Here is an 11,840-nt window from a genome sequence, read left to right as displayed (position 1 = left end):
GTTCTGGGTTCAAGGCTAACAAAGGAAATGTTAGTAGACTTGAAGCAAATGAAGTGTCCTTTTCTGAAGGGAAGATGCAGACTCTGGATACTGTATGGCTAATGGGTAATTAAATCTCTAGAATTATTATGTAGCTTCATAGAATTGTTTGGGGTGGAAGGGAGCTTAAAGATCATCTAGTTCCAACCCCCATGCCATGGGCAGGTTGCTCAAGGCCTCATCTATTATGTGGATAATTAAATCTCTAGAATTATGTAGATTCATAGAATGGTTTGGGGTGGAAAGGAGCTTAAAGATCATCTAGTTCCAACCCCCATGCCATGGGCAGGTTTCTCAAGGCCTCATCTATTATGTGGATTGTGCTGGTTTGGCGCCAGACAGATCCTCTCTTGCCCCGAAAGGGACAAAAGAATGAGACTCACACAAATGGATTGGAGAGTGATGGAAAGTTTAAATGGAAAAAGCAATTGGTGAAGCTACAGAGAACTACAAACCACAAAGCATAGTGACAAAGAGTATCCCAAAGCGTACAGAACCCCTCACAGAATTCCCAAAGCTTCCCAATCCTTCCCTTCTTCCCACCTGAGGGTAAACCCAAACCCCCCAGGGCTCTTTCTTCCCCCTCCCACTGCTAGGCAAGTCTCAGGCTGGCCAGGTCTGAGACTGCCCCCCCCCTCCATTCTCCTCCTGGCATTAGGCCTAGACAGGCCTAAGAGGCCTTGAGGATACTCCCCCGGCATTACCCGATAAGAGAGGACATCTCCCGTGGGAGCAGAGAGGGAAGAAAGAGGAAGAGAATGACTTTGCAGATGGCCTTATAGGGTGCAGGATTTATGGGTAAAAATACGTCGTTTCCTGTGTCCACCCCTCTGGGTGGGCACCCAGGACACCAGAGGTGTATCTCATGCAGCAGTGGCAGGGAGCTTAAAGATCATCTAGTTCCAACCCCCATGCCATGGGCAGGTTGCTCAAGGCCTCATCCATTATGTAGATACTTAATGTTTAGAAACAAGGTTTTACACATTTAGATTTGTGTCCTCAAAGGAGATGCTTTTCTAAGGAGGCGGACATGCATCCTAGTCAGATGACTGAGCAGTGGAAAGCCAGGGTGCCCTGAAAATCATACATGAGTATCATCTGAGTGTTTTATAAAGAGATGAGCTAATGTGGGCACTCCCAGGCAACTGCAAAGATGTCTTTGGTTACCCCTGTCTCAGTCCAAAGCAGTTGTCCCTAGGGCAGCAGGGAGCTGGCAATGCTGACCTTCTCAGTTCTGCAGTGCGGAAAGGCAAGCCAGGTAAGGACACTGCGTTTGTAGCCTGCAGTAGACTTCAGGATACCAAGTTGTACCTGCACACATCTGCCTCTTTTCCACCCAAGCCAAACTACACCGTGTTTACAAACTATGTCAGTCTCAAGAACAGGCAGTTGCTTGTCAGCGCATAGATTATGGCAAATTTTAACGTGAAATATTTTTCTTAGGTGCCAGGTTAGGGCACTGTGGTGCTGCTCAGCAGCTCTAGAAGTCAGATGAGTTGTTTGGTGTCTGAACTTACACCTGCATTTGACATTTTTCATTGATAGTTTTTTCACTTTATTCATGCTCTGATCCTCCTGCCAGGAGGGCTTAGTGGCAGACTCTTGAAAACCCAAACGTCTGAGAGATTATCAGCCAGAAGCTTCCTGCCTTGCCAAACCTGCCAGTGCAACAAGGTGGAATGAATCTTGTCATCATTGACTGTCCCCTAAAAACACCTTGCTGTGACTCTCCAGACTGACAAATCTTAATGTTTCTGTCTTAAATCTCTGCTCATTTGAGTCATTGTAAAATAACAGAAAGTGTTTCACTAGGTGCTTTTTGATGGTGCAAAAAATCCTCATTTTCTGTAAGTATTAGTATGGTTGAAGAGACACTGATCAGGTTAAGCTGAAGTATTTGCTGAACCGGCAGCAGGAAGATTGAATGCAGAAAAGAGAATTAATGCCATCCAGTGAACTATTGATTGGGTTTTACTGCAGTCTCTGATTCATCTACTTTTAAGAAAGTGTGGTGTTTGGTAGTATTTCTTGAATATCAACTTTACAGTAATGTGTTTTTACAAAAAACAAAACAAAACCAACCAAACAAAAAAAACCCACTATGTGGGTTTTTCTAAGTAGCAAAACTTCAAATGCTTTATATTGGAAACACTCCTAGGAATTATTTTTTGGCCAGAAAATAGTGTCTTTTAAGAGAATACTTTGTTCTGCTACTTCATCAGATAAAAATCAGTGTTCTTTATGACTCTTTGGAGATTTTTAACCATTCCCATAGCTGAAAGATTCTTTCCTACTGTGCTGTCATCAAAGAGTGGGGTGAAGAAAGTCTGGAAATATTTTATGTCTTAGTATCACTGGCATTTCAACTAATACTGATGTGGTGAATGTTCTTGATCCATAACAAGCACTCAGTAAAACCATTATCATAAAAGTCATTAATTTAGTATAAAGGTTGTTAGTCCTCCAGCTCCTGATCAGTCTCACTGATTGTAAGAGTCTTGGGTTACCAGAGGTGGTAGTGTGGCTTTTCAAGGGGGTTCTGCAGTTGTAAACATTCTCCTCTCTGCCCTGCAATGCTCTCCTTGGTGGCTTCACAGGGATGTGTACAAACGCTGTCTGAGGGCCCAAATTTCAAAACACATTCTGCTTTGAAAGTAATTATTTTGTTTGGGCTGTTATATACATGCTTCCAAAAAGATCAAATTCCTGTTTATAGATTGATGACTTAGGGTTGTTGCTCATTTGTTTTCTTCTTTTTCAGCAGTATCCTAAAATATTTATGTCCTTTTGGCAGGCAGAAAAAAATGTAGCCCTGTTTATAAGCTGCTCAAGCAAGCCTGTGTGGCACATTTAGTATCCAGGAGGGAATTATAACTGGGCAGCTCCCAAACTTAATTCCAAGGATCACTTTGTTTCCTCTGCTGTTTGCAACAATAATTTGCCTCCCTCAAATCTCATTTTTTCTGTTTAACAGGCCAGCTTAGTTTAGTCAGCCCTGCCACGTGGTTTTTGTCCTACCAACCTGGTAGGGAGATTCCTGAAGGACGGACTGCCCATGAGCTACCCCAGCTTGAGATCCACTCCAGAATCAGAAACTGGAATGTGTCCTTACCTAGTAGTGCTTGTTTATTAGCATTTATGCACCCTGGAACAATGTCTTAGCAGGAGTACTTACTTGCCTGTTCCTTGTCATTTGAAAGCAGGTTTTTTTTTAGTTACTTTGTGATAACTGCATTGAGCTTAGCAGCCTTGGCAGGAAGCTTTCCAGATGTTTTGGATCAGTTATAATGAATGCTTGAAAATATCCAATTGAATCCTTCTTACAAATAGAGCTTTCATCTTAGATTAGTATTATTCCGAAGAGTTTGTTCTGTGGGCTCCTAGTCCTGTGAATAACTGAAGTCATCATTGGCTTTTGGCCATTTGATTTAACGTCCTTGATAACAGGGAAGTATTCAATAGCAGAGGAGGCAAAATGAAGCTCACATAAGCAGTAAAGTATCTACAGTCCCTGGATCTTGCTCATTAAACTCCACTGCACATCCATGACCACAAGTAACTGGTTTTCCATGACAAAACTTAACACATTGGTAGAGCCTCCCTCCCAGCAGAGCTCTCTCTGCAACTGGCAGATGTGATACAAGAAGTTTTATTGTCTCTCCAAGACTTGCTGAAAAAGGGAGATAAATTAGCATTATACAGAGGGTTCTGAGGGGATGTTTGAACAGGACCTTTGATTATGGTGCTTATAATATTTTCATTTCCTCTCTAAAAGTGAGGGAAAAGAAGGCACAAAATAATTAACAGAAGAAACTCTGTTTTATTCTGCATACCTCTGGCTTCTGTTCCCTGCTGCAGTTGACCTTGTTTAGCTGATAAAACTGTCCACAGGAGCAGTGCTTGTCTGAGTTCTCAGGACAGCGTCTGTGAATCTGTTGCACCCATTTATTATGGCCGAAATTGAGTTAACTTACTGGAAAAAGACTAAAGAGTACAGGAACAAAGCAAAGGCTGTAGATAATTGAATTTGAGATAGAAACTCTGCATGTAAGTTGGTAAATTTGCAAAAGCATTTTATCTTTCTTCTAAACTGCTTGTTTCTGGAAGTTTGATAGCAGAGAGGTAAAATCTGTTCTCTGTCAAAGGGCATGCACAGCAGAATGTTGCTAAAGTGAGAGGCCTTGAGCACAAGCCCTATGAGGAGAGGCTGAGGGAGCTGGGACTGTTTAGCCTGGAGAAGAGGAGGCTCAGGGGTGACCTCATTGCTGTCTACAACTACCTGAAAGGAGGTTGTAGCCAGGAGAGGGTTGGTCTCTTCTCCCAGGCAACCAGCACCAGAACAAGAGGACACAGTCTCAAGCTGTGCCAGGGGAGGTTTAGGCTGGAGGTGAGGAGAAAGTTCTTCACAGAGAGAGTGGTTGGCCATGGGAATGGGCTGCCCAGGGAGGTGGTGGAGTCACCATCCCTGGAGGTGTTCAAGAGGGGATTGGACGTGGCACTTGGTGCCATGGTTTAGATAGGCATGAGGTGTAGGGTGACAGGTTGGACTCGATGATCCTTGAGGTCTCTTCCAGCCTTCTTGATTCTATGATTCTATATCACCATCCTGAATAGTGGAAACTTCTATTAGGAGAATTGCTAATGCCATTACAATCCCTAATATGCTATTGAGGTTTCCTTGAATAGGAAGGCTGGGAGGAAGCAAAGCACAGGCACTTTGCTATGTGGGGAGGTGGCTCTGGTGCCAACTTACCCCCCCGCTGGAGGTGGGCTACTCTCCCCAGCATGTGGTAAGGGTGCTGCTCCACAGGGCACTGCTCTGCCCTGCCGCCACCACTCTGGGCCTGCCTTGTGCCATCCAGTGGGTGCTTCTGACTCCACCAGTGTGTGGTCCTGTATCATTTTACCACGAGGGTCACAAGTAAAAGCCACCGGGGAACTGGAATTTGGCAGTTGTACTGGAAGGTCTTAGAGCAGGGTGAGACTGATACACACAACAGGCTTTCAAATACTTTGGTGACACTTCCTGATTATTTTCCCTCTCTGTTCCCACCTCTTCTGCTCACAGAGGCCTCATGCTCTATTGCAAGTTTTCCAAATGACAGGAGAGGACTGAGGACTGCGGTCTGCGTGGCTGCGAGAGCAGGTGTCTGTGGTGAGCTGGCACTGCTGCAGAGCTGACCCAGCAGGGCAGTGAGCACCTGGTTCCTCATCCAGTGCCCCAGTGGGCACAGGGAGCTAGAGCCACTGCTTTTGGCAGCACTGACATCCTGTCAGGGTGCAGCTCTTGTTAATGATCAGCTCCAACAGCCATGGGAGCCTGCAAAGGTCTGGCATGATGGAGCCAGAAGATGGAGGACACCCACCACCACCACTGGCAAGGTCTCCCTGCCAGCAGATGGGAGGATTTCCCAGCTGTCCATGACCTGCCAAGCCTACGCTCTAGCATGATGGTGTTGGAGGAAGATTACATCATTGGTGTGCTAGTCAGAAGTCCCCAAAGGCATGAGCCTGTGCTTTTTCTCTGGCTATTCCTGTTCTTGCCCAATATTGGGTGACAGGTGGTGGTGGCCTGGGGCACCTGTGGGCTGCATGCTCCTTGCCACACAGCGCCAGCTATGTGAACCTGCTGGAGGCACAAGTGTGCCTCACCCAAACCCACCTGCTCACCTGTGTTGAGGGCTGTGCAGCAGCTAGAGTGGTGTGTTGAAAATGAGGAAGTTTATAGCAAAAATAGGAAATTTGGCACTTCCTCAAGGACAAAATAATTACAGTTTTATTCCAAGGGTTGTGTTTGTGAGCGTGGCTCTCAGCAAAGTCTAACACAGCTAAGTACTTACTGTGTGGGGATTTTTTTCCCCTGACAATCAGCATAGGACTGCCCCTCATGTTATCATCTAAGGGTCTAGGGGCACTGCCATGGAAGTGGTCTGATATTTCATACCACCTTTGCTTTGTCTCTCACCCAAGTGACAGCTCCTGCAGTTTAAGAACTCAGTCTGTATTTGTCCCAGCCCAGTGGTCAGTTGCGAGTTTACTGCTCTCTTTCTTCCTGCCTCTCCCTCCCTCTTCAATGCCCTGCAGCCTCATTCAGGACATTTCACCTCTTTCCTGATTTAAAAGGTGGAACCCCAGTTCAAATTTTTGCTGCTGATAGATCACAATGGTGGTGGAATTGCAACACAGCCAGCGGGCTGGACAGCAGAGTTCTTGCAGCTCTGATGGCTGCCTTCCAGGTGTGGGCTAGAACTGTTCACAATTTAGACTGGGAGGGCCACCTGAAAGCTGCTACTTCTATCACACACTTGGAGCAGGGCCTCATTCTGAACTGGATCAAACTTCATGTTGCTCAGGGTCCTGATTTTGCAAAAGAAAACCAAGCAACAGCCAGCTCTGACCTACCAAGGTCTCCCACAGATTTTCATCTCCCAGCTACATAAAGAAGGTATGAGCACTGGGTGATGCTTTCATGCTCTCACTGCCCCAAGGAGGAAAGCAAGTGGGTGTTACCATCATGTTTTCAGGTCTTAAGAATACATGATCTTAAAAACATAGCAGTCTGGAAAAAAAAAATCTGGGGAGTTGTGTAGGGCTGAGTCAGTGCTCGCCCCATGGCTGGCACACCAGTGATCCTCTGCAACCAAAATTACTCTACAACAGGGATTGCCAAGGGATGGTCACTAACACACACCCTCCTTGGATGGGTCTTTGTCAGGTACCCTGTGTGTTTGAAGGCATGTTCCTGGTATTTGATGCCTACCCACTTTGTAACCAGGATGTTTGTAACATCAAGCTGGGATTTGTCTCTCCACAAACCACAAGTCCTGCCATTCTCTACACTGCTAGAAAAAGGAGGTTTTTACCAACTACATGCTGGGACCTTTGGGAGTTTGTTTTGTGGGGTTTTTTTTTGTTTGTTTTTTTCAGAAATGAGAACACAAGAAAATAAATCAGTCCCCTAAGGCTGAAGTTGATCCCTGGAGGACTTAGTTTGCCAGAGGTACCTCAGAGTGCCTGGATCAAAGGTGACCATTGTGGGGCAACCACCCAGGGGTTCTGTTGGGGCAGCAGTGCTCAGGGGCTGGCAGGAGCCCCACTTCCTCTTAATCTCTAAAAATGACACTTGGCATCAGAGCAGGGAGTACCCTCAGTACACTAAAACTATGAGGTGAGGCACACCAGCAGACAGGGTGTTTTGGGTATAGGCCTGGGCAGTACCATGTGCTGGCATAGGGCTGTGCATGCTGCAAACACAGAGGGGCCAAGCTGTGCTCCTTGGCAGGGTCTGTGTGTTGCATTCATGCTCCTGAGCTGGAATTCTTCTCTCTGGTGCCTGAAATGGCATCTCCTCTGAAGACAGCAGCCCTGCTGCCTTCGTGGTGCTTTTAAGGGCTCACTCCAAAGCTCACTGGAGGGTAACCTCTGTTTGCCCCACAGGGTCTGGGTGGGCTCTGGGAGCCCAGGAAAACCCATTACAGGCGACATCACAGGTGACAAGCAATCCACTGCCTCGGCCCATGCTTGAATGCTCCATCACTCAGCTATGCACTGGCAAAAGATTGCTATTTGTGGCCGTTTATCCCTCAAGCTTCCTAGCGTGCAGGTAGTCACCTGGATTGTTTCCACATAAGGTCTCACCACTCCTTCCTTGCATGCCTGCAGGTTTGCTTTGCCAGGTTTTGTTTTCCCAGGTTGCTCCCAGCCCTGCTCACACCTTCATTCCCTGCTGCCCTCTCTCTCTGGCCACCCCAGGCACCAGCACACTGCCCGGCTGATCACAGACACCTCCCATGAAATGGCTGGGGTGAGGCCAGGGATTTTTGGCCAGTGTCACACAAGCATTAGGCGCCACACCTGAGTGGCTGCTGATAAAAGGTGCAAGTTTTGGACAGATTTATGTACTGCTTCCTGCAACTTCTCCCAGGGAATCCTGGTGGTAAACTCTGGGTTATTTTAAAGGCAGGAATGGGGAGTTAGAACAGCCACACCAGCACTGAACACTGCCTTCCAGCAAGGTTAGGTGTTAATGCTGGGTCATATAATTTTCTAATGCACAGCATTCCCCCATGCATGCACACAACAAGGACCTAACAGTTACAGCCAAGTGACTTGCAAACTGTCCTTTGTAATGGTTTGTTCTTAGGCTGCTCTTCTGGCCAGCTGCAGTGATTTTACTGCTGAAACTTCATCCCACTGCTAGCACCGAATGACCTCCCTGTAGCGTTGCTGCTGCCCTGTGGCACCCTCAATGATACTTCTGCCCTTAGCCTGTAAATGCAGTAAATACCAACTGCAGCATTTCTGCTCCTTGTTTTCCGAGTTTACACAGCCCACTAAGAACCAGACAAATCCAATTGCTTCTTACCATTGTTCCTGTTCCAGTAAAGCCATTGAAATGAGCCTGGCCTACTGTACACACTTCTTCTTTAATTGCTGTTTCCCATAAAATCATGATTTTTGTGGGCTCAGATCAGGTAGTTACACTTCCTCTCAATTTTCTGCTTTCCATGCAGGGTGCTTTTTCTGCAGTTCAGCTTTTTCTGCTTTTCATCTTTCTGGAAATAAATGTCTGTTTCTTGGGGTTTTCTCATTTGTTTTTTACTCTAACATTATTTGTTTTCTCTTTAACTTTCAGACTGCTGTGAACAGTGAACATTTGGGAAAAAGGTGAACTGCTAATTGATAGCTTTCCCCAATTAGATTGTAAAAGTTTTTGCAAGAAGAATAAAATAGCAGCCCAAACTCAGACTATAAACAATTCACTCAAGGAAACAGCTCCTGAGTGAAGCTTGACCTCCTTGTCTGGAGCAGAAGCTACTTCCTCTACCCTGCTCTGTTACTCCTGGTGCTGGGTTTCACCACAGGGCTTTGTCACCATGTTTGAGGACACATTTAAACAGGCATGCATTATTAAGTGCACTTTTTTTTTCTCAAAATGTATTCCCAGAGGCTGAGAAATGCTCCATTTTGGGAAGCAGGCTCTTCTCTGTGCCAGTGGAAAAATCAGGAGGGAATCAGGTCTGTCAAGTCATCTACTGGCAGCTATATGAAAGTAGCAGAAAAAAAATAAATTATAATCTTCACTTGAATACAAAGCAGTATGTTCCTCCAGGATTGTAAATGTAGGTGAGAGAACTCAAGAGTTGGGTAAAGTGAAGTATTTTTGCACCAAGGAAGCGACTAAGGTCTAAGTTACTGACTGGTTTCTGCTGATCTAGTGCCACTACAGTTGGTTCATCACTAGGAATGAACACTCCTGATTTCAGCTGTGAAGCCCAAAGGAGGGTGATGAGATGGAAAAATGTACATGGGTGAAGTGAACAAAACAGCAGGGAAAGGACTCATGGTGCCCAGATGCAGGAACAGAGGCAATGAGCACAAAGAGCACAGGAGCTTCCCTCTGAACATCAGGAAACACTTTATCACTGGGAGGCTGACCAAGCACTGGCACCGGTTGCCCAGACAGATTGTGGAGTCTCCATGCCTAGAAATATTTGAAAGCCATCTGGACATGGTCATGGGTAGCTTGCTATAGGTGGCCCTGTTGAGCAGGCAGGTTGGACCAGATGCCCTCCAGAGGTGCCTTCCAATCACAGCTAGTCTGCAATTCTGTGGCCACCCCTAGGACATGTGATTTTTACACAGGCTTGAGCAAAGCAAAAGTCTGGTGGAAAGACTAACTCTCAGGTTGTGTTATGATGTCAGCTTCAGGACTGGAACCCCACAGAGGCATAAGGACAAAGAATGAGGAAAGAAAATACACAAATTTTAGTGACTATAAACATTAACCACCAGACAATTTCCAAAAACAGATCAGCTGGAGATCAGCTGGAGATCAACTGGTCTGTGGGCCCTGCCCTGGGGAAGGAGCAGCCACTAGGAGCCTCTGCCCTCAGTCCTGCTTTCCATATGTTGGAGCCCTGCCCACTCTCTACAATTGAATGACAGCCCCTTTGGAGGGTCAGTAAGAGGACCAGGATCCATCTTTTTTATTACTATGGTCTGTCAGCAGGGGGAATTGTTGGGATGTAATTCAGCCCCCTTTCTTTCTGATCAGGAAATGGGTGGTGCCTGCTCCCATGAGTCAGGAGGAATGATCCAGCTCCTGACCAAAGCTGTCCCACACCTACTCACAAGGCCAACAAAAGGAAAAATTGCCGCCTTCCATCCTCAGGACAAGGACACGGGTTTTTTTCAGACCAAAACTTAATTCATCAATGTCATGCAGTGGCACAGGTTATGATGACTTTCTGTTGGAAAGGGGGAGATTCAAGTCCCAGCAGGCATGCAGCCAACCTCCTGGGCTGCGGCAAGCATTCGACTTTCCTAGTGCCATGGGTGACCTCAGCTCTCTGTCCATCTCCTCAGCCTCTCTTCCTTCCGCTGATAGGATGCTAATCACTGCTGAGATTTTTCCAGTTGAGCATGGGACAGTGCCTTAGTCATTTGAGCAAGCCCCCTTCCTCCCTTTAAAGTTTTCCCATGCTTAATTCAACTTTGTATCAGTAGGAAACTACAAGTCACGCCACTTCTTGTCTTTCCAAGTGTCTCATACTACTTCACTATACCTAGAAGCACAGCGTCTGAGCGGGAAAGCACAATGAACTCACGAAGTATTACCAATAGGAAGTGACAGTTTTCCTCCTTTTGTTCAGTGAATTCCCTATGGGCTGCAGTTAAAATATTGGAGGCATTTTATTTAAAGACAGGAAGGTTGTGTTTTCAAATATGATACTTCTCTGATTTAATTTTCTGTCTGACTGAAACTGAATCTGACCATTCTGAACAATTTGCAGATGAAGATTGCGAACTTACCGAAAAAAATCCTGAGAATGTAACTTTTGGTCAAGTGCTGGCTCGAAACCACGATTTAATATCAGAAATATTAACAGAGCATTTCACTTAGGAAGTTAAATGTTCTTCGTATGTGCCAACTCCAGGAGTCTTTTCTGAAAGCAGCCATTTTTGAGGTTGTGCTTCACAAATTTGCCAGCACAGGTAGCAGTAGAATTACCTCTCAGGCAGGTACCTTCTGATGGTTGAAATGTGACCTTTCCCTTAACAATACAACAGGTCTTGAACGCAGATTGATTGTTGCCTTTCTGTCCATGCCTCAGCAGTGCTTTTCCTCTTAGGGCAGGCCTTATCTAGTAGCTTTGGGCTTTACAAAAGAAGCTGTAGACTCTGAGAGCCATTGTGAAGTCTCTGCACACTGAAGAGTGCCTGACTTCAGGTGCTGTTACGTTACCGTAGGGAGGCTGCTACAAGGGAAACTAATTCTCAAACCATAAACCCTTTCACTGAAATACCAGGCACTTCTTTGCAGCTTAGTTTCTAGACCTCCCAGCCCAGAGACCCTTCTTTCACATGCTTCATAAGTAATAACATTAGCTGGTCTCAAGCAGGTAGAATTTAACCCCCTTGTAATCAAGACACTGTTACCAGGGGAACAGGATTTTCTGTGGGGAAGGTTGGGTTAATGGAACAGCAGAAAAGCTTCAAGAACCTGTGGTTGATTTTTGCTTTGTCCTGCTCATGCTATTAAAATACATTTCTCATCATCATTTCTCATTTACGAGCTCCAACACAATAAGTGGTTAGAAGCACCATGTCCCAGTGCAGGTGTTTCTCTTGTTATACTGCTTAAATATTTTTGTCCCTTTTAATGTTCCTTAACATGCATATGGCAGCTGACCCCAAATTACAAGGAAAAATAATTCACAAGATAACATAACTTGCAGCTATCAAAGCTTGCAAACATGTTTTTCGCTGAATGATTTATAGACAGCCGAGGGTTTGAA

Source organism: Indicator indicator, chromosome 1, assembly GCF_027791375.1.
Source record: "Indicator indicator isolate 239-I01 chromosome 1, UM_Iind_1.1, whole genome shotgun sequence".
Taxonomy (NCBI): Eukaryota; Metazoa; Chordata; class Aves; order Piciformes; family Indicatoridae; genus Indicator; species Indicator indicator.
Note: the sequence above shows the minus strand (reverse complement) of the source record.